Source organism: Lissotriton helveticus, chromosome 1_1 (assembly GCF_964261635.1).
Source record: "Lissotriton helveticus chromosome 1_1, aLisHel1.1, whole genome shotgun sequence".
NCBI classification, from domain to species: Eukaryota; Metazoa; Chordata; class Amphibia; order Caudata; family Salamandridae; genus Lissotriton; species Lissotriton helveticus.
Window position 1 is genome coordinate 149,735,803 of NC_136057.1, and position 23,187 is coordinate 149,758,989.

Consider the following 23,187-nt stretch of genomic DNA (forward strand, 5'->3'; position numbering starts at 1 on the left):
CACCCGGCATTGCCCCGCTGGAGTGCCACCTCGTGCCACTTATTTAAAAAGGAAAGCCGGTGCCCACCCGGCATTTGCTGCTGTCTACGGCCGGGCCGCCGCTCTGCCTTTGACGACCCGGAAGCGGTTGGGCAGCCGGCCAATCCCGGCGCGGCCCCAACCGGAAGTCCCGCCTGCCGCCACCGGCAGGAGAAAGAAGTCGAGTGATGGCCGCCCGGGACTCCCGTGAGCTCGGGAGAGCCCCGGGCCCGCCAGGAAGCAGCCGCCGGATGTTGAGGGGCTCCCAGGACCAGGAGGGAGCCCCGGTGGAGGAGGAGAGCCGCCACCGAGCACCAGAGACCCGGTGAGTGTGTGCGGAAGGGAGGGGGCGTCGGGGCATGTTGCCGGTGCCCGCCCCTCCCCTCCAGAGCGAGACCCTGGTGTTGTGAGGCCCGGGAGGCCTCAAGTAATGTCGAGTCCCCCGAGGGGGGACTCCAACTATGCCCGCAAAATTGTGTTAAGAGCCCAGAGAGGCTCTAAGAGGCCAGTCATTTGTTGAGTCCAGCGAGGCTCCCACATTGGCCCACTTGCTGCTCTTGAGCCCTGAGAGGCTCCAACCCGGCCTCATGGTTCGTCGAGCCCCGAGTGGCTCTCCAGTTGTTCTGGGGTCCCCCGAGAGGGGCCCCCCCTGCCCACATTCGTGACGAGCCCCGAGAGGCTCAGGGGCCATTTGTGTATTCAGAGCCCAGCGAGGCTCCAAGGGGACAGTCATTCTGCAGAGCCTGTGAGGCTCCCCCATCGTGTTGGCCCCATCACTTGCTACACAGCTGCCCAGTACTTCGTGGGCAGCCGCTCCGTTTAGGCCCCCTGACATTGGGACACAGGGCGTCCTAGCCCTAGAGAGGCCAGTTGGCCTAGGGACTGCCACAGGTTGTGGCTAATGTGATGCTGGCGCAGTGATGAGTTCTGCGCTAAAGGTGATTATGCGCTAACTGAGGTTTAGATGCTGTTATGATCTATGTCCTATTGCTTTTGGGTGTTAGGAAATGTACAATGTGTAGTATGTTTTGCGCACCCTGTGTTCTGCACCTCTGAATGTGTTGTTGATACATTATGTGCCCTGTTCCTTACACCGCTGAATGTAGGTTCTGCATCATGTGTTTTGTCCCCAGGTCTATGCCCCTACTTGTATTGTGATACTGAGGTGGTTGTTCTTGCTAGTGCAGGTGGTGCTAGCAAGGTCCTGGTTCCCTGCGTGACCTGTTCCTAGGGTGGTTAGGATTGCGTAGGGGGGACTTACCAGTTACCAGTGGGTACTGGTTGTGTGCTTTATGTTATAATTTTGTGTTACAGTGATGTTCTGTCATGTACTAAGTGATATTCCAAGGGCTTGATACTAAGCTTGCCCCCTGACCAGAGTCCCAGGACCAGTGGACTCTATGGTGCCTTCCCTGCCAAATTGATGGGACTTGTCTGATCTCCCTGGGCCCCTGGCGCCTCGCTGAAGTGTGCCTCGCTCGTCCCCCTCGGCAGCTCGTGCCGGCAGCCCGTCCAAGCCTCGAGCAGCGCCGCTCTCCCCTGAGCCGCGCCGCTTCGCTGGGTCGCCCGCATCCTGCCTCCCCCTCCTCTTCACATTGGTCGCCCCAGAGAAACGCTTGTACCGTGCCGGCAGCCCGTCCAAGCCTCGAGCAGCGCCGCTCTCCCCTGAGCCGCGCCGCTTCGCTGGGTCGCCCGCTCAAGCTTACTAAGGAGGTCACTCGCATTATCCCGTGCAACCAGGACGGAAGGTACTGTCTGATAGGCTATGTTCTAAGTTCTAGGCCTACAAGTATTGTATTGTTACTTCTAAAAGTGCTGATTCCTGACAGTGGTCCAGGTGGCCCTGTCTTGTACATAATCCCTTGTAAATTCTGCCCGTGCCTCTGGCACATTGTAAAGTGTGTGTTCTATCTAATGTGTTTTGGTGTAATACAAAGGCTATTTTTATATAACCTTGTGTGGAGTTTCCTTTGTGGTGGGCCTTTGGTTGTTGTTGCTGGGGTGCGTGCGCAAATACTTAACTTACATCGCCTCCAAGTTTAGCCTTGCTGCTCGCGCCACGTTACCTAGAGGGTGAGTAGGGGTTATCTTGGCGTGTAACTCCCTTGCCCTGACTTGGGGGTGGTGGTCTCTGACTGACTTTGGCGAAAGCCCTGGCCAGCTAGGGATCCCATTTCCAACATTGGCGGCAAGCGGTGGGATAAGGATTTGTGTTTGCGTTGTACCACAGTAGCAGCTGGCTGCACCACAAAACTCTGCATATTGGATAACCACATTTTGGGGATTATTGTTTAAGTTTCCTGAAAATGTCATTTCTGTGGAAATGTGTTTCTTGTGCACTTTAAGTTAGGTGTCCCTAGCTCGGGAGGGTAGATCATCCCCCTAAGTGCAGTGGGGCAAATTTATGATGACTGGCGCATCCCCAGGGATGCGCCAGTCATCCTGCGCCGCTGCTCTGCCACCCATGGTGCGCCGCATTTACAATGCGGCGCACCATGGGGCAAAAACGGCACAGATGCGTGACGCATCTGTGCCGAAAAGGTGGCGCAGTGCTGGAGCTGTGTCGCAAGCGCGATGCAGCTCCAGCAAGGCTCGGGGGTGCCCCATCTCCACAATGCTGCGTCAAGACCTACGCCTGCTTCAAGCAGGCGCAGGCTTTTGACGCACCATTGTCCTGAAAGTGACTGAGTGAAATCTTATAGATTTCACTCAGCCACTTTTGCGAGGCACACCTGCCCCGGAACGCCCACCCTGTGCCGGAACGCCTCCTGATGGCGCAGGGCTTTACAACGTGACGCATCTCCTAGATGCGTCACGTTGTAAATAGGGCGCATTGTTTGCGCCGCCGTTGCGTCAAATAAAGTGACGCACCGGCGGCGCAAGGCCTTCATAAATCTGCCCCAGTGTGTTTTCTGGATTCACCAGAAGGGTGGGATCCAGTGGTGGCAGCATAAGTGTGTCCAGTGCATGTGTCCCCCGTCCCTGCCCTGGAGTAATGGTACCTGTGTCAAGTGTGGTCATGTTGAGAAGTCAGGGGTGGTAGAAATTGCCTTACCAGTCTGGGGACGGGTGTGTGTGGATGAATGGTGTGTGGCACTGGATGTGTTTGGGAGTTCTCTGGATGGGGAGCTTGCTGAATGCTAGTTTTGTTCAGATACCTAAGTCCTGTGTGTTGAACTTTTCCCAAGAACGTCTGCAAATAGTGGAGCCTGCTTTTTGATTTCTGTGGTCTGTTGAGAGACAGAATTTTGGAGTTGGTAATGTTCTGGGAGGAGAGAGGCATAGGGGATGGAGTGATTCCAAAAGGAGTGTCTGAGGTGTCTTCCAGCCCAGCGTGGTGGAAGAGGTTCAGTGTAGCCCAGCTAGGTCTCGGTGTAGGGGCTCACGTCCTGTCTCAAGAGGAGAAGGAGTGGGTGGGACTGCATGTCTCCAGGTGCCCGAAATCCAGTGTCAGGGCCTGGAATGTTTCTGAAGGGAACATCCGGTCGGGGACCTAGGCTGTACCAATAGGTCATTTGAGGAGGATCTTCCAGAGTGTCTGGAGAACGTGGAACCTCTGTAACCAGGGTTCCAGTAGTTCTGGTGTCTGGCAGTACCGCTCCAGTTGGGAGGGTGCAGAAGTCCAGATGGAGGGGTGCGAGGGGGATAGGTTCCCCAGTGGAAGAACCAGTGGGTCAGGGGCCAGCCAGAAGGGTTGTGTTGCCAAGCAGTGACCATGGTGGTGCCACTTCTGTCCTGAGTGTCAGGCAGACTTGTACACAACACATTAGTTATGTGTCACCCTCAAGGAAGTCCTGGTGCGCCAGGCATCTGACCAAAGGGTAGCGTCCCTAGGTTAGGGAGCCAGGTTCAGGTGGGTGCCTGTCCTGGACGGCAGGGCGACTGTAGCCAGTGTTCTGGCCGGTTTGTCTTCTAGGGGTACCCCTGTGAACACAGGTGGGGCTCATCTTAAGTGAAGAGACCCTGTGTTTCCCAGAAGGGGTGGTACAGGCCTAGCAGGGATCTTTAGGGTTCTTGGCTGAGTGTTGTGGTACTACCCTGAGAGCAGGTGGGGCCTACCTTAAGTGGAGGGACCCTGTTCTACAGTGGGAGGGTGCATAACTCTGGAAGGGGGTCAGAGGGAGTCTGACCCCTGTGCATCCGGTGAATGTGGATCCCAGGTGGGAGAGTTGTGTTCTGGAGGGTGCTTCAGAAGTAGAGGTAGGGTGGGGCATTCTTGCCCGTGACCTCTGGTCAGCCTGAGGGTGCGGACCCTAGGTTGAAGGATCAGTGGTAGTTTGGAACTACACTGAGAAAGGGAGTGGAGAATGGCTATTGTAGGCCAGGGGTTACTACCCCCCACTCTGGATTGGCAAGGACCAGTGGTATCTGGGTGGCCTAGGGCCTGGTCCTAGCCGTGGACAACTAAGGAGTACCAGTGGGGTAGCCTAGTTGGGCCTGTTTTTTTTAAGTATGTGCTTTGCTTATGGATCAACGTGGCGTAGAACCGGAGGGTGTCCCTGCAGTGCGGGCCCGCGTCCGTGTTCTATCGCCCCAAGCAGGGAAGTCCATCACGGTGGTGATTGGCCTACCCTGCGTTTTGGCTGGAAGGGGGTTGTGTTGGACTTGGGCCTTCTGGCAGGGTCACCCCTGAACTTTTAGCCTTGAAATTATAGTGATTTCTGGTCTTTGCGCACTTTGACACTGTGGCGCAGTGTAAAGTGCGTGCTCTCCCTGAGTGCGTGTGTGAGATTGGCCTGCCCTCCCATAGGAATGCATGGGGAATGTCTGTGTCCCTGGTAGTTCCTGGTGCGTGAGGTGTGCATGGTCAAGTTTGGTATGTGTGTACTCGGGGGAGTGAATGCTGCGAGATGGTGTATGCAGCATGTATGTGTCTAGTAGGGAAGCGCCATTTCTAGACATGGCTGTACGTGTGCTGTGAGGGTGCTGGCGTGTGATTGGCTGGAGCTGGCTGGGATGCCAGGCTCCAGGAAGTCTGTGTGGGTCTGCCCCGGTGGTGAGTGGGAGATTAGCATGAGTGATGTGTGGGAGGAGTGTACCTGTGTCCTGGATGGGCTGGGTTTTCCCCACACAATGCTGGCTCCGCCCCCCTGTGGTGTGACTGATGACCCAAGCCCTGCCAGTGAATAGAATGGGTGGTTGGGCCATCAAGAGTGCTCCAGAACCAGCTGCGACTGGTTCTGCCCCCACCCTGCACCTAAAGACAAAGGGAAAAGGTGTATAAAAGAGGGGCTGTGACCCCATGAAAATGTTCTTGTTTCTGACTTGGATCTACCAGGGGCATGCTGCTGCTTGGGCCCAGGGGAAGGCTTGCCCCCCCTGGGTCCTGCCCAGCCCCTGGCTTGCTGATGGACCCCTGAAGGACTTTTGTTGCTCTCTGTGCCTGCCTAGCACCTGGGAGCGCTTTGTTGGCCCCCCTAGCACTGGGGAGCGCTTGACTCTGCCATAGCGCTTGGAAAGCGCTTTTATTTCCCCTCTAGCGCTAGGAGCGCTGTAATTGCTTTTCATAGCGCTGTGGTCACCCTTCTAGCGCTGGGAGCGCTTTATTTGCGGCTAGCGCCTGGGGGCGCTTTCTGTTCGTGGCCGGTGCCCACCCGGCATTTGCCCCGTGGATTTGCCAACTTGGGCGCGGCTGCCCACGCCGCCTACGTGCCTTTTTGTTATTTAATTAGAGGCCGGTGCCCACCCGGCATTGCCCCGCTGGAGTGCCACCTCGTGCCACTTATTTAAAAAGGAAAGCCAGTGCCCACCCGGCATTTGCTGCTGTCTACGGCCGGGCCGCCGCTCTGCCTTTGACGACCCGGAAGCGGTTGGGCAGCCGGCCAATCCCGGCGCGGCCCCAACCGGAAGTCCCGCCTGCCGCCACCGGCAGGAGAAAGAAGTCGAGTGATGGCCGCCCGGGACTCCCGTGAGCTCGGGAGAGCCCCGGGCCCGCCAGGAAGCAGCCGCCGGATGTTGAGGGGCTCCCAGGACCAGGAGGGAGCCCCGGTGGAGGAGGAGAGCCGCCACCGAGCACCAGAGACCCGGTGAGTGTGTGCGGAAGGGAGGGGGCGTCGGGGCATGTTGCCGGTGCCCGCCCCTCCCCTCCAGAGCGAGACCTTGGTGTTGTGAGGCCCGGGAGGCCTCAAGTGATGTTGAGTCCCCCGAGGGGGGACTCCAACTATGCCCGCAAAATTGTGTTAAGAGCCCAGAGAGGCTCTAAGAGGCCAGTCATTTGTTGAGTCCAGCGAGGCTCCCACATTGGCCCACTTGCTGCTCTTGAGCCCTGAGAGGCTCCAACCCGGCCTCATGGTTCGTCGAGCCCCGAGTGGCTCTCCAGTTGTTCTGGGGTCCCCCGAGAGGGGCCCCCCGTGCCCACATTCGTGACGAGCCCCGAGAGGCTCAGGGGCCATTTGTGTATTCAGAGCCCAGCGAGGCTCCAAGGGGACAGTCATTCTGCAGAGCCTGTGAGGCTCCCCCATCGTGTTGGCCCCATCACTTGCTACACAGCTGCCCAGCACTTCGTGGGCAGCCGCTCCGTTTAGGCCCCCTGACATTGGGACACAGGGCGTCCTAGCCCTAGAGAGGCCAGTTGGCCTAGGGACTGCCACAGGTTGTGGCTAAGGTGATGCTGGCGCAGTGATGAGTTCTGCGCTAAAGGTGATTATGCGCTAACTGAGGTTTAGATGCTGTTATGATCTATGTCCTATTGCTTTTGGGTGTTAGGAAATGTACAATGTGTAGTATGTTTTGCGCACCCTGTGTTCTGCACCTCTGAATGTGTTGTTGATACATTATGTGCCCTGTTCCTTACACCGCTGAATGTAGGTTCTGCATCATGTGTTTTGTCCCCAGGTCTATGCCCCTACTTGTATTGTGATACTGAGGTGGTTGTTCTTGCTAGTGCAGGTGGTGCTAGCAAGGTCCTGGTTCCCTGCGTGACCTGTTCCTAGGGTGGTTAGGATTGCGTAGGGGGGACTTACCAGTTACCAGTGGGTACTGGTTGTGTGCTTTATGTTATAATTTTGTGTTACAGTGATGTTCTGTCATGTACTAAGTGATATTCCAAGGGCTTGATACTAAGCTTGCCCCCTGACCAGAGTCCCAGGACCAGTGGACTCTATGGTGCCTTCCCTGCCAAATTGATGGGACTTGTCTGATCTCCCTGGGCCCCTGGGGCCTCGCTGAAGTGTGCCTCGCTCGTCCCCCTCGGCAGCTCGTGCCGGCAGCCCGTCCAAGCCTCGAGCAGCGCCGCTCTCCCCTGAGCCGCGCCGCTTCGCTGGGTCGCCCGCATCCTGCCTCCCCCTCCTCTTCTGAGCCGCACACATTGGTCGCCCCAGAGAAACGCTTGTACCGTGCCGGCAACCCGTCCAAGCCTCGAGCAGCGCCGCTCTCCCCTGAGCCGCGCCGCTTCGCTGGGTCGCCCGCTCAAGCTTACTAAGGAGGTCACTCGCATTATCCCGTGCAACCAGGACAGAAGGTACTGTCTGATAGGCTATGTTCTAAGTTCTAGGCCTACAAGTATTGTATTGTTACTTCTAAAAGTGCTGATTCCTGACAGTGGTCCAGGTGGCCCTGTCTTGTACATAATCCCTTGTAAATTCTGCCCGTGCCTCTGGCACATTCTAAAGTGTGTGTTCTATCTAATGTGTTTTGTTGTAATACAAAGGCTATTTTTATATAACCTTGTGTGGAGTTTCCTTTGTGGTGGGCCTTTGGTTGTTGTTGCTGGGGTGCGTGCGCAAATACTTAACTTACATCGCCTCCAAGTTTAGCCTTGCTGCTCGCGCCACGTTACCTAGAGGGTGAGTAGGGGTTATCTTGGTGTGTAACTCCCTTGCCCTGACTTGGGGGTGGTGGTCTCTGACTGACTTTGGCGAAAGCCCTGGCCAGCTAGGGATCCCATTTCCAACAGATGGCATTGGATTGTGGTGATTTCTGGCTGTTTTTCTGTTTTTTGGGGGTGTACTGTTGATGTGGACTGGCCATGTGGGTGGTGGTGGTGGCCATCTTGAGTGCTGGCTGGTACAGGCAACATGTGCTTGGGGTCTAAGGGGCCATTTTGAAGAGAGGCAGTGTCTGAGGCATGCACTTATTTTGCCTACTTTTCATCCATTATGCCCAGGGGTAGTGAGTGTTGCATACTTGCATGTCCCTAGTCTTTCTGTGGGGTGTCTTCAATGTAAACATCATGGATGGCATGGGATTGTGCTCATTTTTCTGTGTTTTGTCCATTTTTTGGGGTGTATAACTGAACTGATGTTCCTCTGTCTTCCATTGCTTTTAGGTGCACAAGAAGACTCAAGAGAACCACCAGTGCCAGGAAGAAGTCCTGCAGCGGTGTGTGTGTGCAGCATAACGTCACGCGACGTCACGTCTGGACACAGAACCCTCTGCAACTCGTGCAACTGCTGCCTGCTGACCTGCTCTGAAGAAGATGGCCCCAAAAAAAGTAACCCGTAGCTCCTCTAGCAAGAAAGGTGCCAGTAAGGAGCAGAAGAAGCAAGTTACCAAGGACACTGGTGTGCCGCCCGCCCCTTTTTTTGGGAGTAAAAAAAAAAGTATGCCTGCAGCGGGATCTGCTGGGGACCAAGCTGGCAGCAGCACCCCCGCTCCATTGGGCTCAGTGCCACCACCACCACCACTCCAATTTAAGTCCAAGCCCTTGAGTGCTGCAGAGGCAGCCAGTATAGTTCTTCAATCACCATCGACCAGTGATGTTGGCTCATCGCAAGAAAGCAGCAGCAATGTCCCTCAATCAACACAGGTTGTTGTAGCTCATCTGACGAGTGTTGAACAACCACAGCCGCAACAACAATCACATGTGCAAGTACAAGCCCAAGTACATGTGGAAGGAGAGGCAGCGCAAGGAGATGCGCAAGCAGAGGTGCATGGAGGGTCACAAGTGGCACAATAGTTGTTCCTCCCGAAGTAGGGGCACATCAGGAAATCGACAATCAAGGCGAGGTATCATTTGAGGAAGCCACTCCTCCTGATGATCCTTCATTGTCTTCCACACCCCTAGCAAGGAAGAGATCAAGGGTGGTGTCTACATCTTCTTCAAGCACACCTCCTTCTGATGATACGGATCAAACTTGGGAACCAGCACCACAGCCGTCTGAGAGTGAGGCACACCATGATCCGACAAAGGTAGTTAAGCGTAAAAGGAAGCTCGTCCAAAGTCTCAGAGTTATGGAGTGTGATGAGGCTCAACAAGAAGTGGCGGATACTGCTGCTGATAAAGACTCTGCCAACGACGACCCAGTCATCATAAAGGTCACTGCAGCCCCAGCGGGCATGCAGCAAACAGACATTTTGACCCTAGCCCGAAGAGCTGCTGAGCGTGATGATGATGATGATGTTGTCGATGAGGAGGCAGTGGAAACACCACAATCATTGGAGTTAAGTAGTACACCAACTCGTCCCGCTTCCATATTTCTTTCTGGCAAGAAGAGACCTCCGTCAACCTCGACCTTAATTAGTGGCGGTGAAAGTGCAAAACGTACAAAAGTTGGGCAATCCAGATCCTCCACTTCATCTGTCATTAGCTTCATGACCACCACCACCAGTATCGCCGGCGCCGCCTCCTCCATGTCCCACAGACACTTCAAGTCCCCAGTTTGGGACTTCTTTACTGTTTGTCCAAAAAATCCAAAGTTTGCCATTTGTACCATTTGTAAGCAAGCAGTTAGTCGTGGTAAGCCAGGTACCAACTATGGTACCGGAGGCCAGAGAGGTCATCTTAGGAGACAGCACACTGTCAAATGGTTTGCGCACCTAGATGCGATCAAGAAAGGCCGAATTCAAGGAAACGTTGATGTTTCATCTGATGATGACGAGGAGGAAGAAGACGTGTCAAACACTTCCCTTACACCCAGTACCCCTGTCAGCAGCACACCCAATGTGAGGCACACTAAGAGTGTTGGAGCGACTGAGACACCAACGCACAAAAGTTCACCAGCGAGCAAAATTGGGTCAACGAAGTCATTATCAGCCCGTAAATGCTTGGTCCAGGGCAACATTAGAACAATGCTTACTTCAGACGTGCCATATGAACGCAACCACCCACTGACGCGTCTGTATAACACTAAGCTGGCTAAAATGCTAGCTGTGGACCTTCTCCCTTTTTCTTTTGTAGAAGCGGTAGGTTTTCTAGAATTAGTGGCAACGCTCTGCCCTAAATGGAAGGTTCCTAGCCGGTTCTATTTTGCCAGAGTTGCGGTTCCAGCACTACATGAAGATGTGCTGGAGGCGATTGGGGCAGCTTTGCAGAAGAGTGCTGTTCACACAATACATCTGACAACAGACATGTGGACCAGTGGCGCAGGCGCTGATTACATGTGCATCACTGCACACTGGGTCTCTTTTTCAGGTGTTAAAGCAAAGCTAAACGCAGGTGTTGACCCGGACCAAGTTTTTAAAGCTGCTCGGAAACATGCAACACTAGCCATGTTTGGCTTGGAGAAAAGTCACACAGCAGAAAACCTTTTGGAAGAGTTTAACAAAAAGGTCTTGAAAATGCTATCCCCCCAAAAACGCATGATTGGTTATGTTTCCACGGATAATGGCGCCAATGTAGTTAAGGCCATGTTTCAGGGTGACTATTTTAGAGTGCCGTGTTTGGCGCACTGTATCAACCTGGTAGTTAAAAAATTCTTGAGTGATAAACACAGTCCAGCGTTCGAGGTAATGGCCACCTGCCGCAAAATGTGCAACCATTTCAGCCATTCTTTTAAGGCCCGGAAGCATCTGAGGAGACTGCTACTTGAACGTCAAATGCCAGTGAAAGCACTCATCCAGGAGGTGGCAACACGTTGGAACTCAACCTTCTACATGCTTGAGCGTCTGTATGAGCAGTATACGGTACTCGATCACTATTTCTTCACAGAGGGTACATCTCAGAAGGAGGACATGCGGTTGGGTGCGGCGCAATGGGACATAGTTAAAAGCCTGACAGACATGCTTCGTCCTTTTGAGTTCTTCACGCGTGCAGTCAGCCAGGAGGACTGTAATTTGGGAAAAGCTATCCCATTGTTGTGCATGCTGGAGCACCAACTGATGGCGGTGTCTTCTGAGTTTGAAAAAGATGAAAAAAAAAATACCATTTTATTTTGTCTGAGAAATTATTAGAGCGCCTACGTGGTGATGAACGTCTTAAAAACATCAAGTCAGAACAGCATTACATTTGTGCTACTATTCTGGATCCACGCTACAAAAAGGCACTGGCAGGCGAAGCATTCTTTCCTTTTGCTGATGCAGATGTTCAAAAGTACAAAAATTGGTTAGCCTTGTCAGCCAAGAGGTTTGAAAAAGAACGGCAGGTTATTGAAGGAGAAGACAGTACATCAGCATCAGCATCAGCAGGCCATCCCCAGTCACAAGAATCCACTTCTGCACCTGTGGCTGGGGCACAAGTGACCTCTCAGCCGTTAAAGGCAACTGGATCATCTGCACCACACACAACAGTATCAGTGGCTGTTGTAGAGGATTGGCTAAGTTTGCTTGGGTATGGTTCTCGAAAAAATGTCAAAGGCACAGCAAAAAGTAAGCAAAGTGGAGGAACCGTTGATGACCTTGAGTCGATGGTGCAGGACTATATGAATGACTCAACAGAGGTCTTTCTTAATGATGAGCCATTGCAGTATTGGCATGGCAAAAAACAATTGTGGCCACAGCTCTCCAACCTGGCTATAAACTATTTGTCTTGCCCACTCGCAAGTGTGTCTTCTGAACGTGTTTTCAGTGCTGCTGATGGCATTGTAACTCCCAAACGGAGCCGCCTCTCGCCCAAAAATGTGGAGAGGCTGACAATGATCAAGATGAATCAGCACCTCATACCACCAGATTACAAAGTACGAGAAAGCACGCCGCATGAAGACGAGGAGGACGGCAACGTAGATGAGGGGATTTGTTCTCTGTTCGGTGGCACTGAACTCATCCTGCCTGAATTCGCAGAGTATGATGACGAAATCTTCTTCTTATTCCCTGACACCGAGCCCTGAAAATAAGACAATGAATCAAGAACTTTCTTTTTCGTCCTTATTCACTTTTATTCCTGTTTGTCTCTCTTTCTTTGGTTTGCACAGTTAATTTAATTCAAACTTTAATCACCTAATCCCAAAAACAAGACCATCAGCAGAACTGTCTTCACTTGTTTGCTTATTGATTTGAAGGTGCCGCAGTCTACATTCCTCAGGTTCACAAGTTCTGAAGAACATGCTCCTCTATCCTCCTCCTCCAGACTGCGATTTCCCTCAAAGCAGAGTGCTGGATTGCGCCCAATGAAGAAAGACTCAGCACTTGTGGGGGTGTTGTACTTCTTTGCGGGTGAGTTGACGGATTTGGGCCCATTGCTGTGAAGCTCTAATAATGGACAAAAGTGTTTTGGACCAAATATGAGGTGGAAATTTCTTGCCGTTTTTGCTGACTTGCTTGCCTTTGGGGTGCTCTTTGGTGGGGTTCCGGGTGTTTGTGGGTGATTTTTGGTGTCTGGGAGCACTGCTGCGACAGTCTAATCTTGATTGCATTTGCTTTTCAGGAAATCCGTGGTGGAAAACAGGAGTTATGATGATTGATGATGATGACCTAGCTGCACAGCGCCGCGATTGGACCGAAGGCCGAGAGATATTGTAAGTATGAGATTTAGCTTTTTCGCTGTTTGGGGGTGTTGTCGGGTGGTTTTTTCCGGGTGGGTTGGAGGGTCTTGCCTGGGGCATTCCTGGGAAGGTCTAATACCGGATAGAAGTGTTTTGGACAAAATCCTTAAGGAACAGCCTTTTTTTTGCTATTTCTTCTGTCATCTTGCTCAATGTAGCGTTTTGGGGGGCTTCCTGCTGTTCGTGGGTGGGTTGCGGCCGGGGTCTCTGTCGAAGCACTGCTGCGACAATCTAATCTTGATTGCATTTGCTTTTCAGGAAATCCGTGGTGGAAAACAGGAGTTATGATGATTGATGATGATGACCTAGCTGCACAGCGCCGCGATTGGACCGAAGGCCGAGAGATATTGTAAGTATGAGATTTAGCTTTTTCGCTGTTTGGGGGTGTTGTCGGGTGGTTTTTTCCGGGTGGGTTGGCGGGTCTTGCCTGGGGCATTCCTGGGAAGGTCTAATACCGGATAGAAGTGTTTTGGACAAAATCCTTAAGGAACAGCCTTTTTTTTGCTATTTCTTCTGTCATCTTGCTCAATGTAGCGTTTTGGGGGGCTTCCTGCTGTTCGTGGGTGGGTTGCGGCCGGGGTCTCTGTCGAAGCACTGCTGCGACAATCTAATCTTGATTGCATTTGCTTTTCAGGAAATCCGTGGTGGAAAACAGGAGTTATGATGATTGATGATGATGACCTAGCTGCACAGCGCCGCGATTGGACCGAAGGCCGAGAGATATTGTAAGTATGAGATTTAGCTTTTTCGCTGTTTGGGGGTGTTGTCGGGTGGTTTTTTCCGGGTGGGTTGGCGGGTCTTGCCTGGGGCATTCCTGGGAAGGTCTAATACCGGATAGAAGTGTTTTGGACAAAATCCTTAAGGAACAGCCTTTTTTTTGCTATTTCTTCTGTCATCTTGCTCAATGTAGCGTTTTGGGGGGCTTCCTGCTGTTCGTGGGTGGGTTGCGGCCGGGGTCTCTGTCGAAGCACTGCTGCGACAATCTAATCTTGATTGCATTTGCTTTTCAGGAAATCCGTGGTGGAAAACAGGAGTTATGATGATTGATGATGATGATGACCTAGCTGCACAGCGCCGCGTTTGGACCGAAGGCCGAGAGATATTGTAAGTATGAGATTTAGCTTTTTCGCTGTTTGGGGGTGTTGTCGGGTGGTTTTTTCCGGGTGGGTTGGCGGGTCTTGCCTGGGGCATTCCTGGGAAGGTCTAATACCGGATAGAAGTGTTTTGGACAAAATCCATAAGGAAACACCAGTTTTGGCACTTTTTGTAAGTTAGGGTCCGTTAGGGTTAGCCCTAGCAGCAGGATTGCATGTGTTTCGGGGGGTTCTATTGCAACGCAGTTCTGGTGTTGTAGAGCACTGTTGGAGCGATGCTGGCTATGGATACTTTTGCTTGCTTGCAAGTGGTTTGAATACAATGCACGGTCTGTATTTGGGCCTACTGTTACTTTCAAAGTACGTTTTGTAACCATTTTTCTGCTAGGCATCGTTTTTGGAGATCTGATTGGGGTTCTTCTACATTTTTGCGACTGGCTTTAGTAAGGGTCTTGGTGGGAGCATTGCTGGGAAGGTCAAATTTTGTTCTAAAACACAGTTTACAGTACACCTACCTTGAGGGGAAAGATCCGCTATAATATTTTGGCCATACTTATTTATCCTTAAAAAGGTGACTCAGACAGAGCACGCAATTTCAAAAATATTGTACTGTCTATTAGGGAAATCAAAGTGTCACTTTTTGAACCACACAGCGTACATACCTTTTATTTATTTATCAGTGGTATTGTAATAGCACTTCCTGTTTTCCGTTCAATAATTACAGGCCGGGTTTCAGTCAACATCCGCCAGGCAGGCAGTGGACAGGGTGTCTTCTGTCAGTGGTCACCAACATTGATGGACGAAGCGTCAGCTGGAATGGAGGAGTGCCGCCAATAAGATGAATTGTTTGCTGCATGCAACTTACTTACCAAATTCAACAGGACAACTCCAACAACATACGCAATACAGATACAGTATCCATTGTTTTATTCTATGAGTGTGACTGCATGTGCTTAGCTTTAGTTTGTAACCAAAGATTGTCTTTATCTTCAATTATTGTTTGTCCATTCTCTGCTTTTTTTTTCTTCTCTCAACAAATCCTACCCAAAAAGAAACCCCCATTCCCATCCATTTTACAAACCCTAACCCTCTTCCCCCGGGCTGTGTTGTTTTGCTTGATGTCTGACTAAAATTACATCAATAATTCCACACACTTGCTGGGGAGGATAAGGTCATAGCAACAGGCTGGTGAAGGAATACGGGGATATCTTCTAGACTTACTCAGCTTCAGTACTATATCTTCTAGTAGTAGTAGCCAATGTCAAATAAATTCAACGCAAGTACTAGTTACTTATACTTGCAAGCAAATACTTTACCATTTGTTAGGCTACATTATGGCACTGTTCTAGTGTACTGTCACCTGCTATATTCTCGATCGTACCGTAACCGTTGTAATGCTACAGTAAGGACAAACAAGGTTTCGTTTTCTTTTTTTCCATAGGCATGCAACTGCCACTGTGTCACACCACTAGTACCACCGCAATGAGGAAATGTCACCCGCCCAGGATTGACAACATTAATCCCCATTTCACGTGGAGCCAGCCCTGGGCCTAGCCCTAATTTCTAACACTAATTACAGGTAAGATAAGCGTTTGGTGGGAGGTAGTATAATGGAGTATTATTTCGGAGTAGACAAGAGATTGACGGTTGTACTACTAAAGTCCTACGACTGTTCAGGAAAACAAAGTTACTGTTACACCCCCGTCCCCCACCCACCAGACTGAAAAGCAGTAAAAAACAGGTATGGTCAGATAAAGTTTAAAAATGTATATTTATGTAGCCCTAACAAAATAATCTCCCTCAAGACCCACCCTAACCCCAACGATTGTCTTTGAAACGTCCCAAAACGATCCCAACTCCCAAATCCCACCCCCCAAATGTCTATAAAAAAAGGGCAAGGGACACTCCACTACTGGAGGGTGCTGGTGCTGGTGCATTTTGCCGCATGGGCATCATACTCCTTGCGCAGGGTGGCAAGCTCGGAGCGGAGACCCTTCACCAAGTTCTTATACTTCTGGACCTCCTGCTCCAGGTTGGACATTCGGACTCGTAGGTGGCGTTGGCGTTCCTTGCAGCTGGTTTTTCTGTTGCTTGGCGGTGGCGGTTGGCTTTGTTAGCCCGGCTCGGTCCCGCTGGAGCACTGCGGGACCTGGAGGAGGATGCAGCGGTCCCAGCCGAGGATGTTGTTGTTGCACCGCTCGACTGCGTGTCCTCCTCCTCCTCCAGGGCCACCAGCCGCCGATATTCGGCGACAGTGGCCTCCAGCCTCCGTTGCCGGGCCATTCTAGCCTGCTCCCTCCGTGTTGTTGATTTGGAAGGAGCAACTATATGAAGAAAGAAAGACATAGTCTGTAACCAATGCTCCTTAGCATTAATAACACAAAGTGATTGAGCCGAAAGTTGGGTCACAGTACAAGTAGCAAATTGAAAGCACAGTACATAACTATTGAGGACAGTATCTATGTAACCTCCCACTCCTGCATCCTTGCTCTAACATTAGTGGTACTTTAATGAACAAATTCTACGACCACTATGAACTTCCATTACAGTCGACTATGACAGTACACCAGTCTTATTCTTCTTCTTCTCTCTTGTTTAGGAAAATTGGTACGTTATCTTAGGCAAGCCGGCAGAATGACATGGACAGCACAGTGAACTTGCACCCGAGAAAAAAAGTTGCACACCATGATGAGTGAGACAGACTTGCGTTACTGTACCGGTCCAGTACATGCAGGTGGTGAAGCTATTACTTTTCTATTACGGGTGGCACTGAGAATACTCTGTTACAAGGGCTACTGCTTAATTAATTTACCTTTCACCCTACAGTGCAAATGAGTACTAGAAAAGGACAATGAAGAAGCTAACTAATTTGATTATCTATCACTTCACATGGGACGTATTTGATGACATATGGGATGACTTTAGGTGCTTTGCTTAATATTGAGTGAACAGTGATACACCCACACATGAATGACGTACTACAAGCAAACTAAAGTTATTAAGAGAGGTACGGAGTGTCCACCGTAATAACCAGATATATGCTGTGATTGCAGACGCAATACAAAGTACTGCTACTATTCATGGTAGTATTGGACACATTTACAATTCCTTTTCCTTTCCTTCCCTGCACTGGAACGGACGTGCGGGTGCGGTGGTACATGCTCTTCAAGGTAACACTTAGTACATCTGGCGACCATCTACTCTCTCTAGATACACATGTGCTATCTAAGAGTCAGAGAATACCATGCTCCAGGCATCCATTCAGTCAAAGTATACGCACACATACAGTTTCTGTTTCACCCACCCAGGCTGCTGTCCTTCCACCCATCCTTGCTTCATCATTGACCCAGCCATGCACCATACCATATTCTTTCCTTCCAAGCCACCTCGGGGGCCAAGCAAACACATATCGTTCTTCTTTGCCAGCCATCATACAATTTCGTGTCCCACTTACTTACACCCTTCTTTCGCTTTTCGTTCATCCCATCCATCACGTTCGTCTAAGAACTTATTGGGATTCTTCTCACCAAAAACTTCACAGCTAAGTCGAAGTACATTTCGAGGAGGCTACTACCTGGTTGATTTGTAATACACCTGTGCAGAAAGCACACTATGCAGTCTTCAATCTCATTAAGTAAGGAATATATAGCTTAGCTGTTTCCGCCACCACCGTTTGAACCCCCACAGGACCGTCCGCCGGCTCTTGCACCGCCTCCTCCCCAGAGTCCTCCGAGTCCTCGCCCAACACAGCCACCTCCGCGCTGGCCCCGTCACCAGATGTTACACCTACAAAGTACATTTAAGAATGTTAGAATACACCACTCACTACTATATAATATTTGGTCTAGGAGAAATGTTAAAAAAACTCAATACAATGTAATAATTTGTGACTGTCTACTCCAAAGTAAAAATGTCCCTTTTTCCAGGGAAGGCTGTTGTCTTGCTGCACTTTTATGCACAACTGATGAATGCTTGCTTTTTATTTTTAACACGCACCACTTTTTCTCCTAACAGACAGAAGCTTGACTCCTAAGAACACGACCAGGATCAAGTTCAAACCAGGTGAGAGCTCGGCTCGACCACAAGAAATGTGTCCAATTAATCGTCAGCACTAACCACTTTTCCGTTTTCAGTTAAATAGTTTTATGACAAAGTAGATTTTAATAAATGTGTTTACTTTTAATAAAGCTTTTAAACTTAAATAGACTCTGTGGTTTTTGGTCCTCCAGACTAGAGTGGATGAGCTAAAGGTTTTGGAATTTTTGCAAGCATGAGTGCCTCTGACACTTCTTGACTGTGCTGTGACTCCGTACTCTCTTGTCCTGCGTACGATAATCTAGAGATCATTGGGGATCAATAATCGGTCACTACACAGCTGAATGACTCTGCCACACTATCTAGTCAGTAAGGAGACAGTGCATAGAGCTATTGCTGAATAGAATGGGAGTCCAATGGAATTGCCAAATGTCCAATCTTAGTTAGCTACACAGACAGACTAATAAGAATAATCTAGTAATACCACAGGGAGTCATATTAGAGCCAGGATAAGAATTTATATCCAGTGTACAAGAAGATCAAAGACGATTTAGAAAAAATCGAATGAGGAACGCTAGGAAAAAATAGGTACTCTTTATTACAATTAAAACTTACTGGGGCCAGCAAAGGAGCCCTCGCCTGCCCGATCCTGGCCTGCATCCTGAGCACCCTCCTCCTCCTGTGTCCTCTTGCCCTTGGGGGGAGCTGACGTACAACATGAAAGAAAGAAAGACCACAAAACATGGATGAGATTTGTCAACCAAATCAACCATTTCAAAAGAACAATAACAACATTTTTTGGAGAAATAGCAAATAGATAGACAACTATTCCACGGGATCTATCTCATGTGGTATACTACGTTATTCGTATTGCCTGATTTGCGGAACGTTGACTTAGAAAGTTCCTATGTAACTCAATAAACAGACTACTAAAGAGGTTTGCCTAGGCCTGGCACTGCAGGCAGCAGTCCGCAGCACGCGAAGTGACAGACAAAGTCCATCCTGCTTGCAGATCAGTGAATACTCAAACTATCAATCCACCCACCACCACCACTATTTCTTCTTATAGCCATGTGTCTAAAGGAAGGAGTGGACTTCAGTCTGTTGGGGCTGATTTAGAAGTCCCTTGCGGCTCATTTTCCTCCATTGTTGCGTGACTTTTGTGACGCTGCGGCAGAACAAAAGACTCGCCATGGTGTTGGTGCGGCGTATATATTAAAAAAAAAGAAATTATGGGCGATGCATCACGTTGTAAAGCCCTGCGCCATCAGGGGGCGTTCCGGCGCAAGGGAGGGCGTACCTGCGCAGGGACGAATCCTAAAAGTGGCTGAGGGAAATCTACAAGATGTCAATCAGTCACTTTTAAGACAATGATGCATGAGTCAAACCCTGCGCGCTTGAAGCCGACGTACGGCTTGATGCAGCATTGGGGAGATAGGGTACCCCAGAGCATTGCTGGAGCTGCGCCATCGTTGGCACGCAACTCCAGCAATGCGCCGCCTTTACGGCACAGATGCGTAAGGCTTCTGTGACGTTTTGGGCCAATGGGTGGTGATGGTGGCATGGCACACAATTACTGCCGCATCCCTGCTACTTTGCAGGGATGCGCCGTTAATTGAAAATATGACCCTTAGTGTCTAGCATTACGCAGTTCTTATCTTTACACTACACTCATACATAATTTCTCAGGCCAATGAAATGAACACAATGTACAAAACAAATAAGCATAGTAGCAAGCAAGGCTACTGAGAAGGAGAGCAGTGCACCTGAAATGCATAGAAGATTTTGAAATATAATTTACCTACAATGTAATCGGCAGCATTATTGCTCTTGGTAAAGAACAAAGATTTGCAAATAACAGAGCCGGATAAAACAGAGTAGTGATGAATAGCTTCTACTACTCACCAAGCCCGGGGACCTCTACGCCGAGCGCGTCCAGCAAGTCCCGTTCCCGGTCCATGACATCGGTCCAGCGGTGGGTGGCCTGGTTATATGTGCGCCGGACCCCAGAGAGCTGAAACATGGCCCGGCACACCTTCTCCCACCGCTTCCGGCGCTCCCGGATGCCATAGCCAGTCGCGATCTTGCCGCCTCCCAGGATCGTCTTGGGGAGGCGGCGCTGGACGTGGAAGATGAGTGCCGCCACTTCCTCCGCGCTGAAGATCTCCCGCGGCACCACTTGCTCCCCCCTCAAACGCCCGCACGGGAGCCGGGCACGGGGTGCGGGACCCTTCCCCTTCTCAGGGTGCTTCCCGGCTCCCTTTACCATGGTCTGGGCAGAAATAAACTTAAATGATAAAGAAGAAATAGAATAGTGAAGAAGAAAAGAAAAGAGTTTAAAAAAGTAGTTTAAAAGTAACTAAAAGTAGCAGAAAACACAAAAATATACAGCTAGAAAAATAGAGGGATAGATAATAAGTAAAATAGATTAAATAAACTTCAAACAAGCAAAGGATGGCAGAGATTCAGAGAGGATACAGAAAGCATGCCCAGAACCATAGCAATGAATGAGAAACAAGATGGCCGCGCCCGTTCACAACCGCGTGGGTAACTTCGCGCGAGATTTTCCTCGCGAGCACGCGCGAAATTGTACTAGCGAGCAGCACAGTTTGCGAGATTACACATAGCGGCCGGAAACGGAATTACGTCACGCAAACAAGATGGCTGCGCCCGTGTACGACCGCTAGGGTAACTTGGCAAACGTATAGCTACAAGCGCCTCGCGAACACGCGCAAAATCCCGCGAACATACACGTTGCAAACAAAAAAAAAAGTTTTTTCTCAAGCATTCGCGGCTCCCGAAATCGATCTCGCACCGATTCGCGCCCCAAAAAACGCGCGAAATTGCAGAAAAAACGGTTTTTGCTAAACTGAAAGCAATGAGCAGGTGCAAAAGTTCAAACTTAACATTTGTAACATTCACTGTAGTGCTTCCTGAGGGGCCCCTCCAGAGTTTGCAACTATTCTATGACCCTGCTATGACCCAAACAGCAGGCTCATAGAATAGCTACAAGTAGACCATAAAGGTCCTGTGAAAAAAAATTTCACTGCAACAGAAAGCAAATTACAGATAAGGAAGGAAGCAGGTGCCAGCCAGACTGGAACTTTCTAAATAACTGACACATTAATCAACCCCCAATTAATTCATGGCAGTTGAAGTAGGGGAGGTGTGCTTGCTTTTTTCACCCCCCATAAACTACAGTGATAAACAAACCTAATGGGTGGCAGTGAGGATGTACCAGAGGGTGGCATGGGTGTCCCAGAGGGTGGCAGTGGTGAAGCAGAGGGTGCTGTGAACCTGTGATGATAAACCAGACGTAGAAACAACATAGTCGCGGCCGTTGCGTGCCGAAAAGTAAGTTCGCAATTGCGAAATTGTCCCAAAATCGTCGCGAACGCGCGCCAACACAAAAAACGGGAAAATCCGCAAATCCGCTAGAGTTCGCGTATCTTCGCGGATTGCGAATCCGTAAATCTGCAATTTCGCGTACGCGAGATCCGCTAGATCCGCCCATAGTCCCCAGGCACACAAAAAGGGATCACATGCCTCATATTGACACAAAGACCTGCCTGGCCCTAAAATGGCCGCCATTCGAGATTGTTGCATACCCTTTCATATCAGAGAGCTGATGTGTTATAGAAGCGTTTAGGTAATAACAGCCCTGGAGAAAACAAACAAACCCTACGTTGCCCTCCCTAGAACTGTTGAGCAGGCAGGTATATTAACCATCTGGGCTACTTGATGATGAGTCAGAACTGCCACTAGACAAAACTCCAACCTCTCTACAGCAGGAACATTAATCACCAGCGTTTTCTTGACAAATGTATTGTTCCTTGAAACCTTCTGGACACAAAAGGTACTCTGCAGTCCGTAACCTGTTTCCTCTGATCGCGTGGGTTGCATTTGCCAAGGCTTGTTGGTGCTCCAGCAGGACATCGACCTCTCAGCACTCAACATCCTTCGTGGGACAGCTCATCTCCGGATCCTGGCTGTCCTTGACGTCTCCTGGTCCCCGTGGCCGCAGTGTCAAGCAACCCTTCTTCACTCCTGAAGCACTCGACATCGGTGGGCATTCGACTACTTAGCCCCTGGTCACCTGAAGTGACCCAGACTCTGTCCCCTCTGCTTTCAGGTTCTTCTCACCTCGAATCCAGGCTTGGATTCCACTGAATACTCTTCACCCTCCTAGCAGCAGTACTTCTTTGCAACTCTCCATTGAAAACAACAAAGGTTTCGACACCACTCGACCCCTGTGCACCCGGCTCCTCTGGAATAGGTAACACAGGTACTTCGGTACTCACTGGAGGGTTGTCCTTAGAACCTCCTATGTTCCAAAGGGTTTGCTCGAAGTCCTCTTAGAGGTGTCCTTAACTTGTAACTTTGCAACAGCGACTTTCCTATGGAGTTGTACATAGCACACATTTGTGTTTCCTCACTGCACCCGTCCTCCATGGGCTCCCTGTGTCCCTCCTCTGCCTGGTTCCTTGGTGTCCCAGCGATTCTACAAGCTCTAGGCACTGTGTCTAGTCAAGTCGTTACTGGTATACCATTTTTTTAGTATATGGTTCGGTCTCCCCCTGGAGCCCGCAGTGTAAATTGCTACTTACGAATGTTCTTTTGATTCAGTATTGTGTACTTTTTGCCCTAGTCTCGTATAGAGACTAGTAGAGAGTGTTATATTAAAAGATTAAGCCTGAAGGCTGCTCTCCACAGCTACCACGAGGATAGCTTTCTAAAGGTTATCTTTGACCTCATACATCATAAGAGTTGTGTGGACTGGTACAGGGTACCCACTTTAATTAGTGGACAGCATATACCAGGCCACCTTCTCACAATACCTGCCCCAAAGAAATAAGACTGCTCTCCTTGAGAGTTTGCAACAGTAGAGCAAACTGCTTGTGCATGCCTCGTGCACCCCAAGTCGATGCAAAAAAGCCTGAAGTTGGCATATGTGTAATCGAAGTCCCACTCTAGCCCAGACACAGCTGTTGAAGAAGTTGAAAGCCCCACAGCAGAACATTTTTGAAACGTCCACCAGAATCTGCTGGTAAGGCTAAAAGGAGAGATATTGAGCCGCACCATAATTCGAAGAAATTACATAATTTGAAGAAATTACTCAAATGAAACAAAATGACAAAAGTAATGACAACCAGGTGCGAGAAGCAGAAAACGCACTTACCATAAAGGATGAGAAAAGTGCTATACAACCTCCAAGTGGGAATGAGGACCCAATCTCAGGCACAAGGCAGGGGCTTACAGAAGGTACCATTTCAGGTGCACAGTAAAACCTCCTGGAACAGCATGTGCTCTCATCGGCAGCCGAAGGGAGCACAAAATACATTTTAGCCACGTTCCGGAAACCACCACCACCATTCGACACCGCAAAGAAGCAGAAAATTGGTGCC